We start from the raw sequence: 13,919 nt of genomic DNA, 5'->3' as shown, positions 1-13,919 counted from the left end.
GTTTTTAATGATTTTCACTGCAAAAGTCTTACAATTCCTTGCTAGCTGCCATCTTTTTGAAATGCAAAAACTTGTGGATGCTTTAATTTGAAAGAACTACACAGTTACTTCCCTTGCCAATTCTTATTCAAATATGAAATTGATTTCCCAATCTTTTACTGAAGGTCATGATAAGATTTAATGTTTATAGTATTTCCAGCTGCAACATACAAATTATGAATAACTGAACAAGATTCATAAGTTTATATTTCCTCAGTATAAGAGATCATACGAATTTCAAGTAATGTCGCTACTCCTAGGACAAAACTGAGAAGCTCACTTGATTGTTAAATTACAGATTTTTAGCCATACGATAATTGTGAACTCCTCAAAATATCCCATTCTAACCCTTAAATAAATATTGGCATGCCACTAGACTACAGCAACACATTGAAGACATGGATGAGAAGAAGAAGAAGTTCTGGTGATTAAATGCCTGAACTCATGAATATCCACAAACCCATCTCCATTATAATCCACACTCTCAATCATGCTCTCACAGCAACTCAAATCTTTTCCCTCCACAAAACCCAATCTGGAGAGAACATTGGCCAACTCCACTGCACTGATAAACCCATCTCCATTTTGATCAAACAAATTAAATGCCTAACAAATTGCCTTCTCCTCAACCTTCACATTTTCAACATCCTCCACCTCTGCAAATAGGATTCTATAAAGCTCCCCAAACTCATTTTCAGTGAGAAAGTGATTACCACATGCAGACATTGATCTCACAGCTAATTCCACCTCCTCCTTTGGCATTTCCAGACTTATTCTCTCCAAAAATCTTAATATCTCATCCGTACTAACTCTTCCATCACCATCTTCATCCAAAGTTCTAAACATACTTGCTAGACACTCAGCCTCCTTCTGAGCATCTTCCCCAGAGATTCTAGCTGCAACATGAGAATCTTTTGACTCAAAACATGAACTACTACCATTGCTACTATCTTCTTCCAATATCTCTTTATTGAGTGCAATGGGTTGTTGGCATTTTTCATCTTCACTAGGAATACCATGACCAACATCAGTAATCTCATTATGACCTGGACTAACACTAAAAATTGCCCCAAGATCAATGCTCTTCTTTGGACTGAAGAGAGAACCATAATACCAACACCCATCAATGATGGACTCATTAACATCCAACCTAAAAGACATCTTTGATAAATCTCTAACTTGCTTCTCCTATCATGTAAACTTAAGAAGTTTCCTTCTCCACTACTATCAACTTCTCATAGCCTTGGTATTCCTCAATGAGTCTCTCTACTATTAAATAACATTTCAAGAGAGAAAATCTTTTGAGAAAAGAATAGGATCTGGCAGTTTTCAGTAGATGATAATACTTAGGAAGGTGGGAGGAAGCTGCATGAGGTATATCAGTTTCAGTATTATACGTCATGATCTTACTAACTAATGTATCAAAGTTCTAATTACAATGGCTTGGTCATTTTTAAGTAGAACTCTTGATGTGGGTACGTGGCTATAGCTCAATGACAGCAAGCACTTTAACTTCTACAGACCAAACTTGAAGGACGGATAACAGCTCATGTTTTATTATACTCAAAGTTTTAAGTACGTGCTAATGCAAACAAATAACTTAAAACAAACCACTCTATCATCTTTATAAGTAATAGACAAAGGAAGCTTCGTAGTTTGGTGCAATCATAACTTACATGGCAGGAAAATCAACATGCAAGAAGATGGGCATAAGATGTAAGAAAGTAACATTACTAAAAACTCTGCACTGCCTTAGTGAAATAGATATTGCTCAATGACAAGATAGTTTGCAATGACTTAGCATTGATGATGAGTTTAATAAGATTTTTTTTCCTATTTCTCTTTATGGAAAGGATGTTTAGAGTATCAATTTAGGTTTCATACATACTAGAAAAATAAACCCTCCTAAGAAATAGGCATCTCAACACTTAACCTTATAAATTATTTAGCCCTCTAGTTGAACATTTTAGTACGTGCAAGTATATACAAAAGCTTTCAATTATGATGGACAAAAATTGCACAGCCCACACCCGTGGATTTTATAGTTTTCTAGTGGGCGCTAACAGTTTCACATTTTATAAATTTTAGGGCTGTTCAAACCATTAGCCCCCATAATCCACCTAATGGGCCTGTTTTCTTTTTTCCATGGTTATCTTCCTCAGGTCTTTTTGTTTCATTTTTGTCCACAAGCCACTTGACAGGCACGCACGTGGTGCAGCCCTTGGAGTTTTGAGAGAGAAATCACTGCTTCTTGTTATCTCTCAATAGCAGTTGAGCAAGACAAATGGCTTTTTACGTCAACACCTCCTTTAGGGCATCTTCACACAGTTTTTTAATAGGGTGGTATTTTTGAAGCAAGATCTAGTTCTACCTCACAAGTACTTTTTAAGCATTCAGTTCCTATTCACTTCAAAAGCCCTTTCATCTTACATTTTGATAGGATTTTCAAAAACTCATAGTAAATATTCAAAGTATATTGTCAAGTTTTTTCACGGTCTTGTTCTAGGTAGAAGTTTTAGGTTAGTATATTCAATTTTTATTTTACAAATGAGTTTAATGAGAAGTTGTATAATAGTTTTTTATATCATAGTTTTAGATTTATGCAGATCATATTTTTATGTTTGAACATTGACTATTATTAATAGAAATTGTTTTTTATTTTAAGAGTAGATTATATACAAATTGAAGCTATTTTTCTTGAAGATGAATCTTATTCATAGATAGTATTTTAAATGTCTTAAATGTTTTTCATTCTGAAATACTTAAATCAACAAATAGTTATGACTTGTCAACAATTTAATAAAAACTATTTTGGGAGGAATTATTTTTTTATTCTAAACAAATTGAACAATATATATTCTCATTCAAATCATACAGTTTAAAACACTTTGACTTCTATTCTAAATCTTCACAATTTAATTCCTAAAATGTAAAATAGGAAATACAGATTCTTCTTAAAATTGTAAGTAATAAGTAATGAATTGAATGTCCTGCAAAAACAAAAAGTTGTGCCCCTTCCTATACCTTATTATTTAAACAATCAAATCTTTAGATCTACCACACTACCTAAATCAAAAAAGTCATTATAAGAATACTAAATTCCTAACCTTCAACCAATTACAAATTAAAAAAGCTTTAAAATTGATGCAACCACCTAATTTTACAAGAGATCTAATTCTAATATTTTTTAATTGAAAATTAAAGTAATTGTTTTTTATTAGCTTGTTGATTATGATATTCTCAGTTACTGCCAAAAGAAAATCCTTATTCAAATTATGGGAAAAAGAAAAAAGTAAACTTTAAGTGCAAATATTATAATCATACATCAAATATCAATTGGAAAAAGACTACAACATTATAATAATCTCAAATTCAAAGTTTGTCTATACAAACTAAAACTTTACCATTTTCTTTTTCTTTCGTATAATTTGTCCTCAAGACAAAAAAAAAATTGTATAAATTTTTTTTTTTTTTTGAATTAAATTAGCCAAGTTTGCACAATCCATTTTTAATAAAATAAATCTTGTTATAAAAATTTCAATTAATATATTATATATTAGTTATCAATAATTCATATTGTTTTACTATATGATTCGAAATGAAAATATTAAATCTAAGAAATGTAGTCTTCTATACTGAATGCCTTTCAACATTTACAAATTTCTCATTCAACATTTACAAATTTCTCTTTATTGAATCTAATAACTGTCTTCTACAATTTGTAATTTTTTTTTGATGAATAGACCTTTCCTATTAATGAAATATTAAATATACATATCCACAAAAAAGGGGTAGGGATTACAAGATCATCTCATGAGTTCACTCAGCACAAAGATGGATATGAAAACTATTCATAAAAATAAAATATTAACAAAATAAATAAAGCCCTCAAGCTATGCTAGCCAAGGGCGGGTCTTTATTGTTAGAACCCTAGAAGTCCTTTTGGTTTGCAGTTGATTTAGGTGAGCCCAACCATTACCAAGGGTGACATCAACATCATTCAGTTCTTTTTCTCTCTCTAACCTGGGCAGAGAGATAGCTAAGTCTAGTTGAGGTAAAGTTTATTTGGGGTCCCTATGTGTAGAAAGCAAGCCTACATCAAAGACAACAGGAGGAGCCACAAGGGACAAACCCAAACCCAACCTCTACAAGGTGAGGCTGAGTAAGGACAACCATCAAAATCACCACTGGAAGAGTGATGGTGAGGCTGCAACCTAGGAGTATGCAAGCAGTGGATAGAACTGCTCCAACCTCTCTAGTGACCATGAGGAGGAGTATGATCACCAGATAATGCATTCAGTGGCACTCGAGAAACTGTATAAGGGGTATTTCCTTAATGTGCTAAAAGCTCATGTAGGTGAGCAACCTCCAACATGACCTTATCTATTTGTACTTGAATCTGCATCATGACATTATTACAAATATATGCTTTAGAGTACATAGCAAAATGTATCAAGAAAATTGTGAGAGAATAAAACAACATTATGGTCCTTCCAAATAGTAAATAATATCTCCATTCTCAAAGCATTCCATATTTGGGAGTACTTAAAAGGAATCTTGGGCAAATCTCCTAGCTAGGCGAAAAGGCTTAAAAAAATCATGGATCCAAAGCCAATAGTTATGCGCTCACCTGCAAAACCAAAAAATATGCAGGAAACTTTCTGGCTAGCCACAAAAAGGAGATCTAGGGTCTAGGACTCCTAGATGTCATAGCTGAAGGCCCAATGGTAGCCCCTGGAAAAGGAGACACTAGAAAAAGTGAGCAATTTTTGGCTCTGTGATGGTTTCCCAAACTATAGAAAATCTAAAACTCGAAGTCTTATGAGAGGATTGCAAATGCCAAAGCTGATTGAGAGTATCAACCATCAAAATGTGGGGAACCAGGGTAAAATCAAAAACCTGTGTCACCCTTTTGTAAAGGGAAAGGCTAACAAAAGTATAACTATTCACCTTCAATGACATAAAATTGGTATTATTATTTTGGATTTGAAAATGAGGTAAATTAATGAAATGTGTAGAAATGGATCAAGTTCAGGATTATAATTTTTAATAATTATTTGCAATAAGAATTGACATAGCTTCCTAATTTTTATAGATAAATTTTTAGCTATTGAAAAACGCTAAAAATTAGGGCTCTAGTTCCCACCACAAAACTATATGGAAATGAGCTTATTTTCCTTTTATCTTAGACTATGTTATAGATAACATATATGTCTAGAATGAGGTAAACTAATGAAATGTGCAAAAATGGATCAAGTTTAGGATTATAATTTTTAATAATTATTTGCAATAAGAATTGATATTGCTTCCTAATTTTTATAGATAAATTTTTAGCTATTGAAAAACGCTAAAAATTAGGGCTCTAGTTCCCACCACAAAACTATATGGAAATGAGCTTATTTTCCTTTTATCTTAGACTATGTTATAGATAACATATATGTCTAGAATAATAAAAAATAAAAATAAGATTTAGACTTATATTTTCTCTTTTATAATGATTCAAATTCCAACTCACCTGAAATCAATAGTTTTCATGTAGTTTTCATCTCCTATCACTATTTTTAAAATAAATCTATTCTAACTAGGAGAAAAATTACACATTCTAAAAGAGGACTCTCTCCTCTAGAATGTCATATAATTTTTAAATTATTTTGATATGATTTAATATTTTTCTTTCTGAAAATTGACATCTTTTTTAGTGTTAAAATATGTTTTTGTACAATGTTTTTAATTACAATATACTATATCTAATTAAAACACTATAAAATCTATATGCGAATATTCTTGAATTTGAGCTCTATAAGATGGTATTTATATGTTATTAAAAAAATATTATAAAAAATAGTAAGAGTTTTTGAAATGCCACTTTTTTGAAATAATTGTATTTCTTTAGTAATTGGATACAAACTAGTATAGAATATGCATTTAATAAACAATTTTAATTGGAAAAGTGTGAGACCATATATAACTTTGCTAGAATGAATTTATCTAGATCATATGTTTGAACAAAATTGATTTTTATATACAAATAATTAAATTCAGTCATTCTGATAAATTAGCTTGATAGGTGACACAACTTTGTAATTCTACCCACTAGCCATTGATAGCCCAACTTAGGTTTGTAACTAGTCATAGGGGTGGTAGGATACCATTTCTAATCTTTCCACCATGGGTGAGATGAGTGAATACCAAGCTTGTATGACAAATAAGGAGGTACCATAGAAACTAGAAGATCAACTATTTGTCAATCTAGATGGATAAGCTTGAATTGCACCTACAGGTCATCCCATCAACGAAGGTTCATAGTAACCCTAGAAAAAAAAAACTTTTGGTGTCTTGATTCCCCTTTGAAATAAGCACAACATGCTAGCTCCTTGAATTTTAGCCAGTGGAACACCTTAAATAGAAAACAAGGGAGACCGCCACAAGTTTCACTGGTTCATATAGAGCCCATCTCTAAACGCATTTCCAGCCTAATGAAGCCATGACTTGATGTCTTCCCAGGCTTTCCAAATGGTTTTAGCAAAAAAAGTGCCCTGAATCTATACAGGTTCAGTGGTCACGAGAAGGGCTTGAAAACCAATCCCATTCTAGGTAGGCCACTTAACTAAAAACCCAGAAGATATGCAATGCCACAACAAGATTTTCTAGGCCTCATTGCTAGTGAGAGCCCATATGACCCACTTAACATAGAGGGAAATCCCCTTTTTGCGAGTGGAAAGAAGTCCAAGACCACTAGAGTCTTAGGGAAAAAAATATAAGTCTTAGGCAACTCTGTGAAAGTCATGATGCACAACATTAGAGGCCTAGAGGAAATCCCTTAGGAGGCATTCAAGCGTGAGGTATTTTGATTTAGAAAGGGCCCAACATGAGGAATAGTAGACATGTGTAGCAGCCAACACTTTAGAACAAATCTGAAATTTTCCTGCAAGGGAGAGAGGCTTGATGATCCAATAGTTCAATTTCTTCTCAATTTGTGCCAAGAAAACATTCCATAGCTCTACGGGGGAAGCTTGAAAAGAAAATGGAATGCCTAAAAAATTAAATATTTTTTCATGTTGAACCCATTTCCACTTGTAGCATTGTAGCCATTAAGGGTTTGGCAAGAAGGATTTTCTATAACAAAGGGTCTTGTGCTATTGAATAGTAGACCTAGAGGCAAGGAAAAAAGTATCCAAGCATTGTAAGGCATTGGTAATATTGTCTTCATCTTCCAGAAGGGTAAGAAAGGAGTCATCAAAAAAATAGTCATTCACAAGTTGCATAGCAGAATCTAGAAGAGTAATGCCATGCACTAGACCCCAAGAGATAGTGTTGGCAAGAAGATAGCCAAATCCTTCAGCCACCAACACATAAGGAAAAGGCGCTAAAGGGAAGCCTTGACAGATAGATCTATAGAGCCCAAAGGCTTTAGATTTCTAATGATTTATGGTAATATAAGAAGAGGCATCACCAAAGAGCATCTAGACTAGTTACAAAAAGGACTGGGCCAAACCCCAACGCTTGGAGCATGGCCAAAATGAAAGGCCATTCAATCCAGTCATAAGCTTTGGCAAAATCAATCTTAAGAAATAAAGCATGTTGTTTGGATTGTTGAGCCCACTCCATATCTTCCAAAACAAGAATAATATTGTCCATAATGTATTTGGATTTAATGAAACTAGTTTGTTCAAGACAAACAATCTAAGGGATTAGATGTCAGATTTTTAAGGGAGAGAGCCTTGGCAATAATCTTGTAAGAGACATTCAACAAAGTTATGGGCCTACAATTGTAGATTTCCTTAGGATCACCGTCTTTAGGTATGAATTTGATATTACCCTTATTAATAATGTTGCCTAGGAAATGAGAAATAAGCTTCTTGATGGATAAAAGTACAAAGTTGTGTCACCTTTTAGGTTGACTTATTAGAATGACTAAATTTGAGTATTTCCATCTAAAAAATAATTTTTTTCAAACATATGATCTTGATAAATTTATTCTAGCTAAGTTATATATGGTCTCACACTTTTTCAATTGGAAATGTCTATTAAATGCATGTTTTATACTATTTAGTATCCAATTACTTAAAAAATACAATTATTTAAGAAAATTGATGTTTCAATAACTCTTACTATTTGTTACGATATTTTTTTAATAACATATAAACACCATTTTATAGAGCTCAAACTCAATAATATTCTCATATAGAGTTCATAGTGTTTTAATTAGATATAGTATATTGTGATTAAAAAATTTCTACAAGTACATATTTTAACACTTGAGAAGATGTTGATTTTGGGGAAAAAAATACTAAATCATATTTTAAAAATATAAAATTTATAGGAAATTCTAGAGGAGAAAGTCCTTTTCCAGAATCTATAATTTTTCTTTTGGTTAGAATAGATTTATTTTGAAAAATGTGGTGGGAGATGAAAACTATTGATTTGAATAAGTTGAAATTTGAATCATTATAAAAGAGAAAATATAGGTCTAAAGCCAATTTTAATTTTGATTGTTCTATCTACATATGTTATCTATAACATAATATGAGATCAAAGGGAAATAAATTTATTTTCATGTAGTTTTGTGGTGGGAACTAGACCCCTAATTTCCAACATTTTTTAGCAACTAAAGTTTATCTTTAAAAAATAGGAAAATATATAATTCCTTATTCCAAATAATTATTAAAAATTATAATCCTAAACTTCATCCATTTCTACACATTTCATTAGTTTACTTTATTTTCAAATTCTAAATAATAATACAAATTTAATGTCATTGAAGGTGAACAACTATACTTTTGTTAGCCTTTTCCTTTGTAAAAAAGTGACACAAGTTTGTGTTTTTACCTTGATACACTCGATGCAGATCACAACCAATATGATCCCATAGGATCTTGTAAAATTCACATGGAAAACCATCACAACCAAGGGCCTTATCATCAATGATGGAGATTATAGCTTCCTTGAGGTCAGCAAGCGTGATCATGTGCTCACAAAAGTCATATTGCTTTGGAGAAAGCCTATTGGGAGTAGCAAAAAGGAAGGCTTGTAATGACTGGTCGTGCACTATAGAGGACCCCTAAGCAATGAATACCTCATAATGACACACAAAATCCTGAATGATGCTAGGTAGGTCACAAAGAACCTTCTGGTCTTCCCTTGTGTGTTTGATGACTACCATAGAATGGTGAACCCGCACAACATTGAAAAATTCTTTGGAAGCCTGATCACCAACCTCTAGCCTATGGTGATGGGCTTTGATTTGAGCTCCCCCAACAACATATTTTTTAACAACTTGTTTCTGGTGTTGAAGATATGCAAGCCAAACATGAAGATCCATATCAAATGGATTCATGGTGAGGGTTTGTGAGGCCATACACAGATCTTTAATAGTGGCTTCATAAGATCTTATGTGGTGTATGGCCAACTATCTACCATAAATGTGAAGAAATCTTGCAGTATAGAGAATGACATCATTCTATCATTGAATCCAGCCAATCTAGGTGTGGGGTCAAGGATCGAGATTCCAAACTTAAAGGATGTGGGCAATATTCAGTAGGTGGGACAACAAGGAGGTATTGAGATAAAATTGGGTTTTGCAAGGACGAGGATGAGCTATGTGCCAGGTGATAGGAAAGGGGATGGGGTAATGATCTGACAAGGTCACATCTGGTAGAGGAGTGACAAGTAGAGCATGCACGTGTGTAAAGGGAAAAAAGGACTGAGCTAAAAACATAGCCTTGTCAAGTCTCCTTAATACTCTGTCTAACCTAGCTCAAAAGTTGGACCAAGTATACCAAACCCCATCAGACTGGTGGCAATGAGCATTGGGATAAAAAAGGCCTAGCTTATTTTCAATGTAAAACTAGGCATTTCTCTTACCAGCTGCCCATAGAAATGGAAGGAGCCCTTCCTTGTCAGTAGCCATCTCAACCATATTGAAATCCCTACAAACAACCCAGGTTGTAGGTGGCAAGTGATGTGCTGATAGAGGGCCACACCACCCTTACCCACTCACAATCAAGAAAGCAACAATATGGAGACCAAGAGAAATAAAAAAAAATGCTCCACAAGCAATTTTATTATACTTGAAAATCCTTACAACACCCACAAGATGATATGATAGATATGACTTCTTCAAAAATAAGTTTACAAATTCTTCAACATAAGAGAAATCCCAAATAAGAGTCTTCACACCAAGAGCTTCACCAAAAATTTCTACTTGAAGAGCTAAACCTTTAGAGCTTTCACACCTTGAAGTCTTCACGCCTTCTAGCTTCTACTTCTCAAACTTGATTAGAAATGCTAATATGCCTTGCTTAAATAGGCACTTACCACCCCATGCATGGCTTATCCACAACCTTTTAGAATTCCTCCTACACAATATCCACAAACTTCTAAAACTTCCATAACCTTCTAGAATTACAACTAAGCACCACCATGTGGCCCAATTAGAAAATTACATTTCCTTTATGGATCACAACAAATATTAAATGCAAGATTTAAGAAACTTTCCACAAGCTTCTAAGATGCCACCTACACACCTCGATTAATGTAATGACAACTATTTTTTTTTATTTTTCTATTTATGCCACCTATGCACCTCGAAAATAAAAATCCTCTTTTCCTTTCTTTTCTCCTTTTTATTTTTTGTTATTTCTCCTCTAATTTTCGTCACTTTCTCTCTCCTCCAGATTTTTTTAATTTTTAATTTTTAATTTTTTTAAAATTTTACATTCAACATGTCTCCCCTTTATTTTGGATGCAAGATGCTCCTGCATCATCTGCCAACCAATGCCACAGGTGTAAACATTCAACAACATCATTGGGGTAATTAATGTTAACAATGCCAAAAGAATGATTATGAAAAAATAGTAATATCCAAAAAATCCTCTTAATGGGGTCAGAGCCATGAAAAATAACTAGAGAAAGTAAACAAAGAGAGAGAAGAGTAACAATGCCACCTCATCCAACCTTATGCTGGGAAGCAAATAAGGCAATTTTTAGAAAAATAACTTGGTAGGCTAAGGTGAGAAGAAATTCATTACCTTTAACTTCTTGAAGAAAAAGAACATCAAGATGACCAAGCCATCGCTTGGTATCACGAACATAATGTTTTCTAGGGAGGTTTATTAGGCCTCACACATTTCATGAGAGACAATTCATGGTAACCCATCTTACATATCTTCCTCATCCCCAAGAGAGGAGTTGTCAAAAAATGTGGGAGCATCAAATGAAGGGTCTCCAAGAGAGATGACCTGAAATATCTTCTCCCCATTAACATGAACCTCACCACAACCTTCTAGGCTACGAGAATGACTGAGGGTCTATGATGAAATACAATATGTAATTTTCTCTTGATTATAAAAGAGAAAAATGTTTCATGTTGGAATTTATGATATGATTATCTCCTATTCCACTTCTAATCTAAGTTTGAAAGTATGAGTGAGTGGAGTTTTTGACAAGATGAAACAAAAAGAAGAATGTTGTGTGTAATGGTTAGAGATGAACAATAGCGAGTTTTCTAAACAGAACAAGGAATGTTGCAACAGAAATAGGTAGCTTCTGAAGAGTGAAGGGAGTGCAATAGTAGTAGACAACTATAAACTCATATTTTAAACATATTATAATCTATCTCCATTCATCTCCATTGTGTTTGGTTGTTAAGTTCAAGCAAGTTTGAGCGTATGTTATCAAATATTTATATCTACAAACTAGTAAAAGAGTTATGGTCTTCACCTCTGTTATGTATTTTAATCTAACAAAATGGTCCTTCACTCTAGGTTATCAAATATAATTATTGAAATAAAAAAGTGATTTTTAATATTTTATGTTTACAATATTTTATGCTCCTTCATACATAGTATGAATAAGTGAAGAATATCTTCAACTATATCTTAAATGTATGCAATAATACAAATTCCAAGTAATTCCATATATGGGAGAACTAAAGTACAAAGTGATATATTCAAAAGTGGAAAGACTAGAGTTGTTCACTGACAAAATAACAGACAACTCAAATCTATTAACATTGTCATACATTTATTTTATAACAATATCACTTGTAGTTAGCTATAGATAACTTTTAAATCTTAAAATATGTATGGGTAAAAACACAAATTTGTGTCACCCTTTTGTAAAGGAAAAGGCTAACAAAAGTATAATTGTTCACCTCCAATGACATAAAACTGGTATTATTCTTTAGAATTTGAAAATGCAGTAAACTAATGAAATATGTAGAAATAGATGAAGTTTAGGATTATAATCTTTAATAATTATTTGGAATAAGAATTGTATTTTTTCAATTTTTATAGATGATTTTTTTGTTGCTAAAAAATACTAAAAATTAGGGGTTTAGTTCCCACCACCAAACTATATGGAAATAAACATATTTCCATTTGAACTTAGACTATGTTATAGATAACATATATAGCTAGAAAAATCAAAAATAAAAATTGGCTTTAGACCTATATTTTCTCTTTTATAATGGTTCAAATTTCAACTCACCTAAAATTGTTAGTTTTTGTCTCCCACCACATTTTTCAAAACAAATCTATTCTTGTAGTGCCTACCCCTAGTTTACTTTTCATACATTATATTTCCCAATTCTTCTAGGCCATCTTTATGATTATATTTTATGAGTAGTGGTACTTGATTACTTAATTTGACCTGGATGTTATTTCATACCCAGTTTATATTTTTGATGAGCTACTTGATACTTAGTTGTATTATGTGTTCATGATTATTTTGATGATGATGTATGTATTTTCATATAGTGATTTTATTTATTTCATGATGATAGTTAGTGTATGGTGTACTTTTATGTTTTACTTTATGTTTGACATTTCTGATGTGTTTGAGGGAGGGACTTGTAGTCATCTACTAGTCAGGATCTACACGATGCACCACTCCTTGCCATTGTCTATTTAGTTTAGATTAATATGTATATGTACATGCTTGGCTATTATGTAGATTGCAGGTATCGAGCATCAAACTCCCTAAATTGCTAGGATGAGTGTGTCTTATCATAGTATCTTAATTGGTAAAAGAGAGGAGATAACTATTGAGTCCAAATCCTAAATCTAAACCAATTTTCCTAGAAAGTAGGACAAGTATCTAAGTTATTTACCCTTTCAAATTTGTCAAGTGATGTGAATTTGATATTTTGACCCTTGAGCTTGATTGAGTACTTTGTCTTTATGATGGGTTTTCTTATTTAGATTTGTGGGTCTATTGTGATTTTTATTTAAATTAAATCAAATAAAAATTTAATTAAATGATTTAATTTAACAAAAAAATTATAAAGAAAAATCAAATTTTAATTGTATTTAATTAATTGAGAAATTAATTAAATGGAAGAATTAAATTAAATAGTTTTAATTAAAATTCTAATTTTGGCATAATCATATTTATTTAATTTAATAATAATTAATTTAGGAGGTTTATTTTATTAAATGAACTCTAAATATTACTATTATTTAGATTAATAAATATACTATTAAAGATGTCTTATGATATTATAAAAGAGAGAGAAGATAAATTTAATAAAGTTTATTTTAGTTAAAATGCAAAAGTTTGCACATGAAATTAAAATAACTTTAAAAATTAAGGAAAAAGGGTTTGTATGATTGCAAAATCAAAACCCTAAAGGGAGAAGGACCTTTATTAAGAAATGGGAGCTCATTTATCTACGCACAGGTTTGAAGGAGCCAATTTTCAAGGAACATGGAGGTGCGAATATTGAAGTTGAAGATCATGATTCCATGGGAGTTGACGATCATGCACCAAAAAATACATTTGAAGATGATGATACAACTATATTGATCCATGACACATTTGGTACTGACCCAACTGATGATGATAATGATGATCATGACGATGATGATGATCACAATGAT

The 13,919-nt window shown here is 32.3% G+C and overlaps 1 pseudogene; it reads right to left on the bottom strand.

Annotated features, from left to right (window-relative positions):
* Window positions 1–257: 257 nt before the first annotated feature.
* Window positions 258–1,200, bottom strand: LOC149550118 (uncharacterized; annotated as a pseudogene).
* Window positions 1,201–13,919: the final 12,719 nt, after the last annotated feature.

The sequence above is a fragment of the Cupressus sempervirens genome, chromosome 7 (genome assembly GCF_028749045.1).
Source record: "Cupressus sempervirens isolate cs-2001-9-10 chromosome 7, ASM2874904v1, whole genome shotgun sequence".
NCBI lineage: Eukaryota > Viridiplantae > Streptophyta > Pinopsida > Cupressales > Cupressaceae > Cupressus > Cupressus sempervirens.
This window is presented reverse-complemented; position numbering and strand designations above follow the sequence as displayed.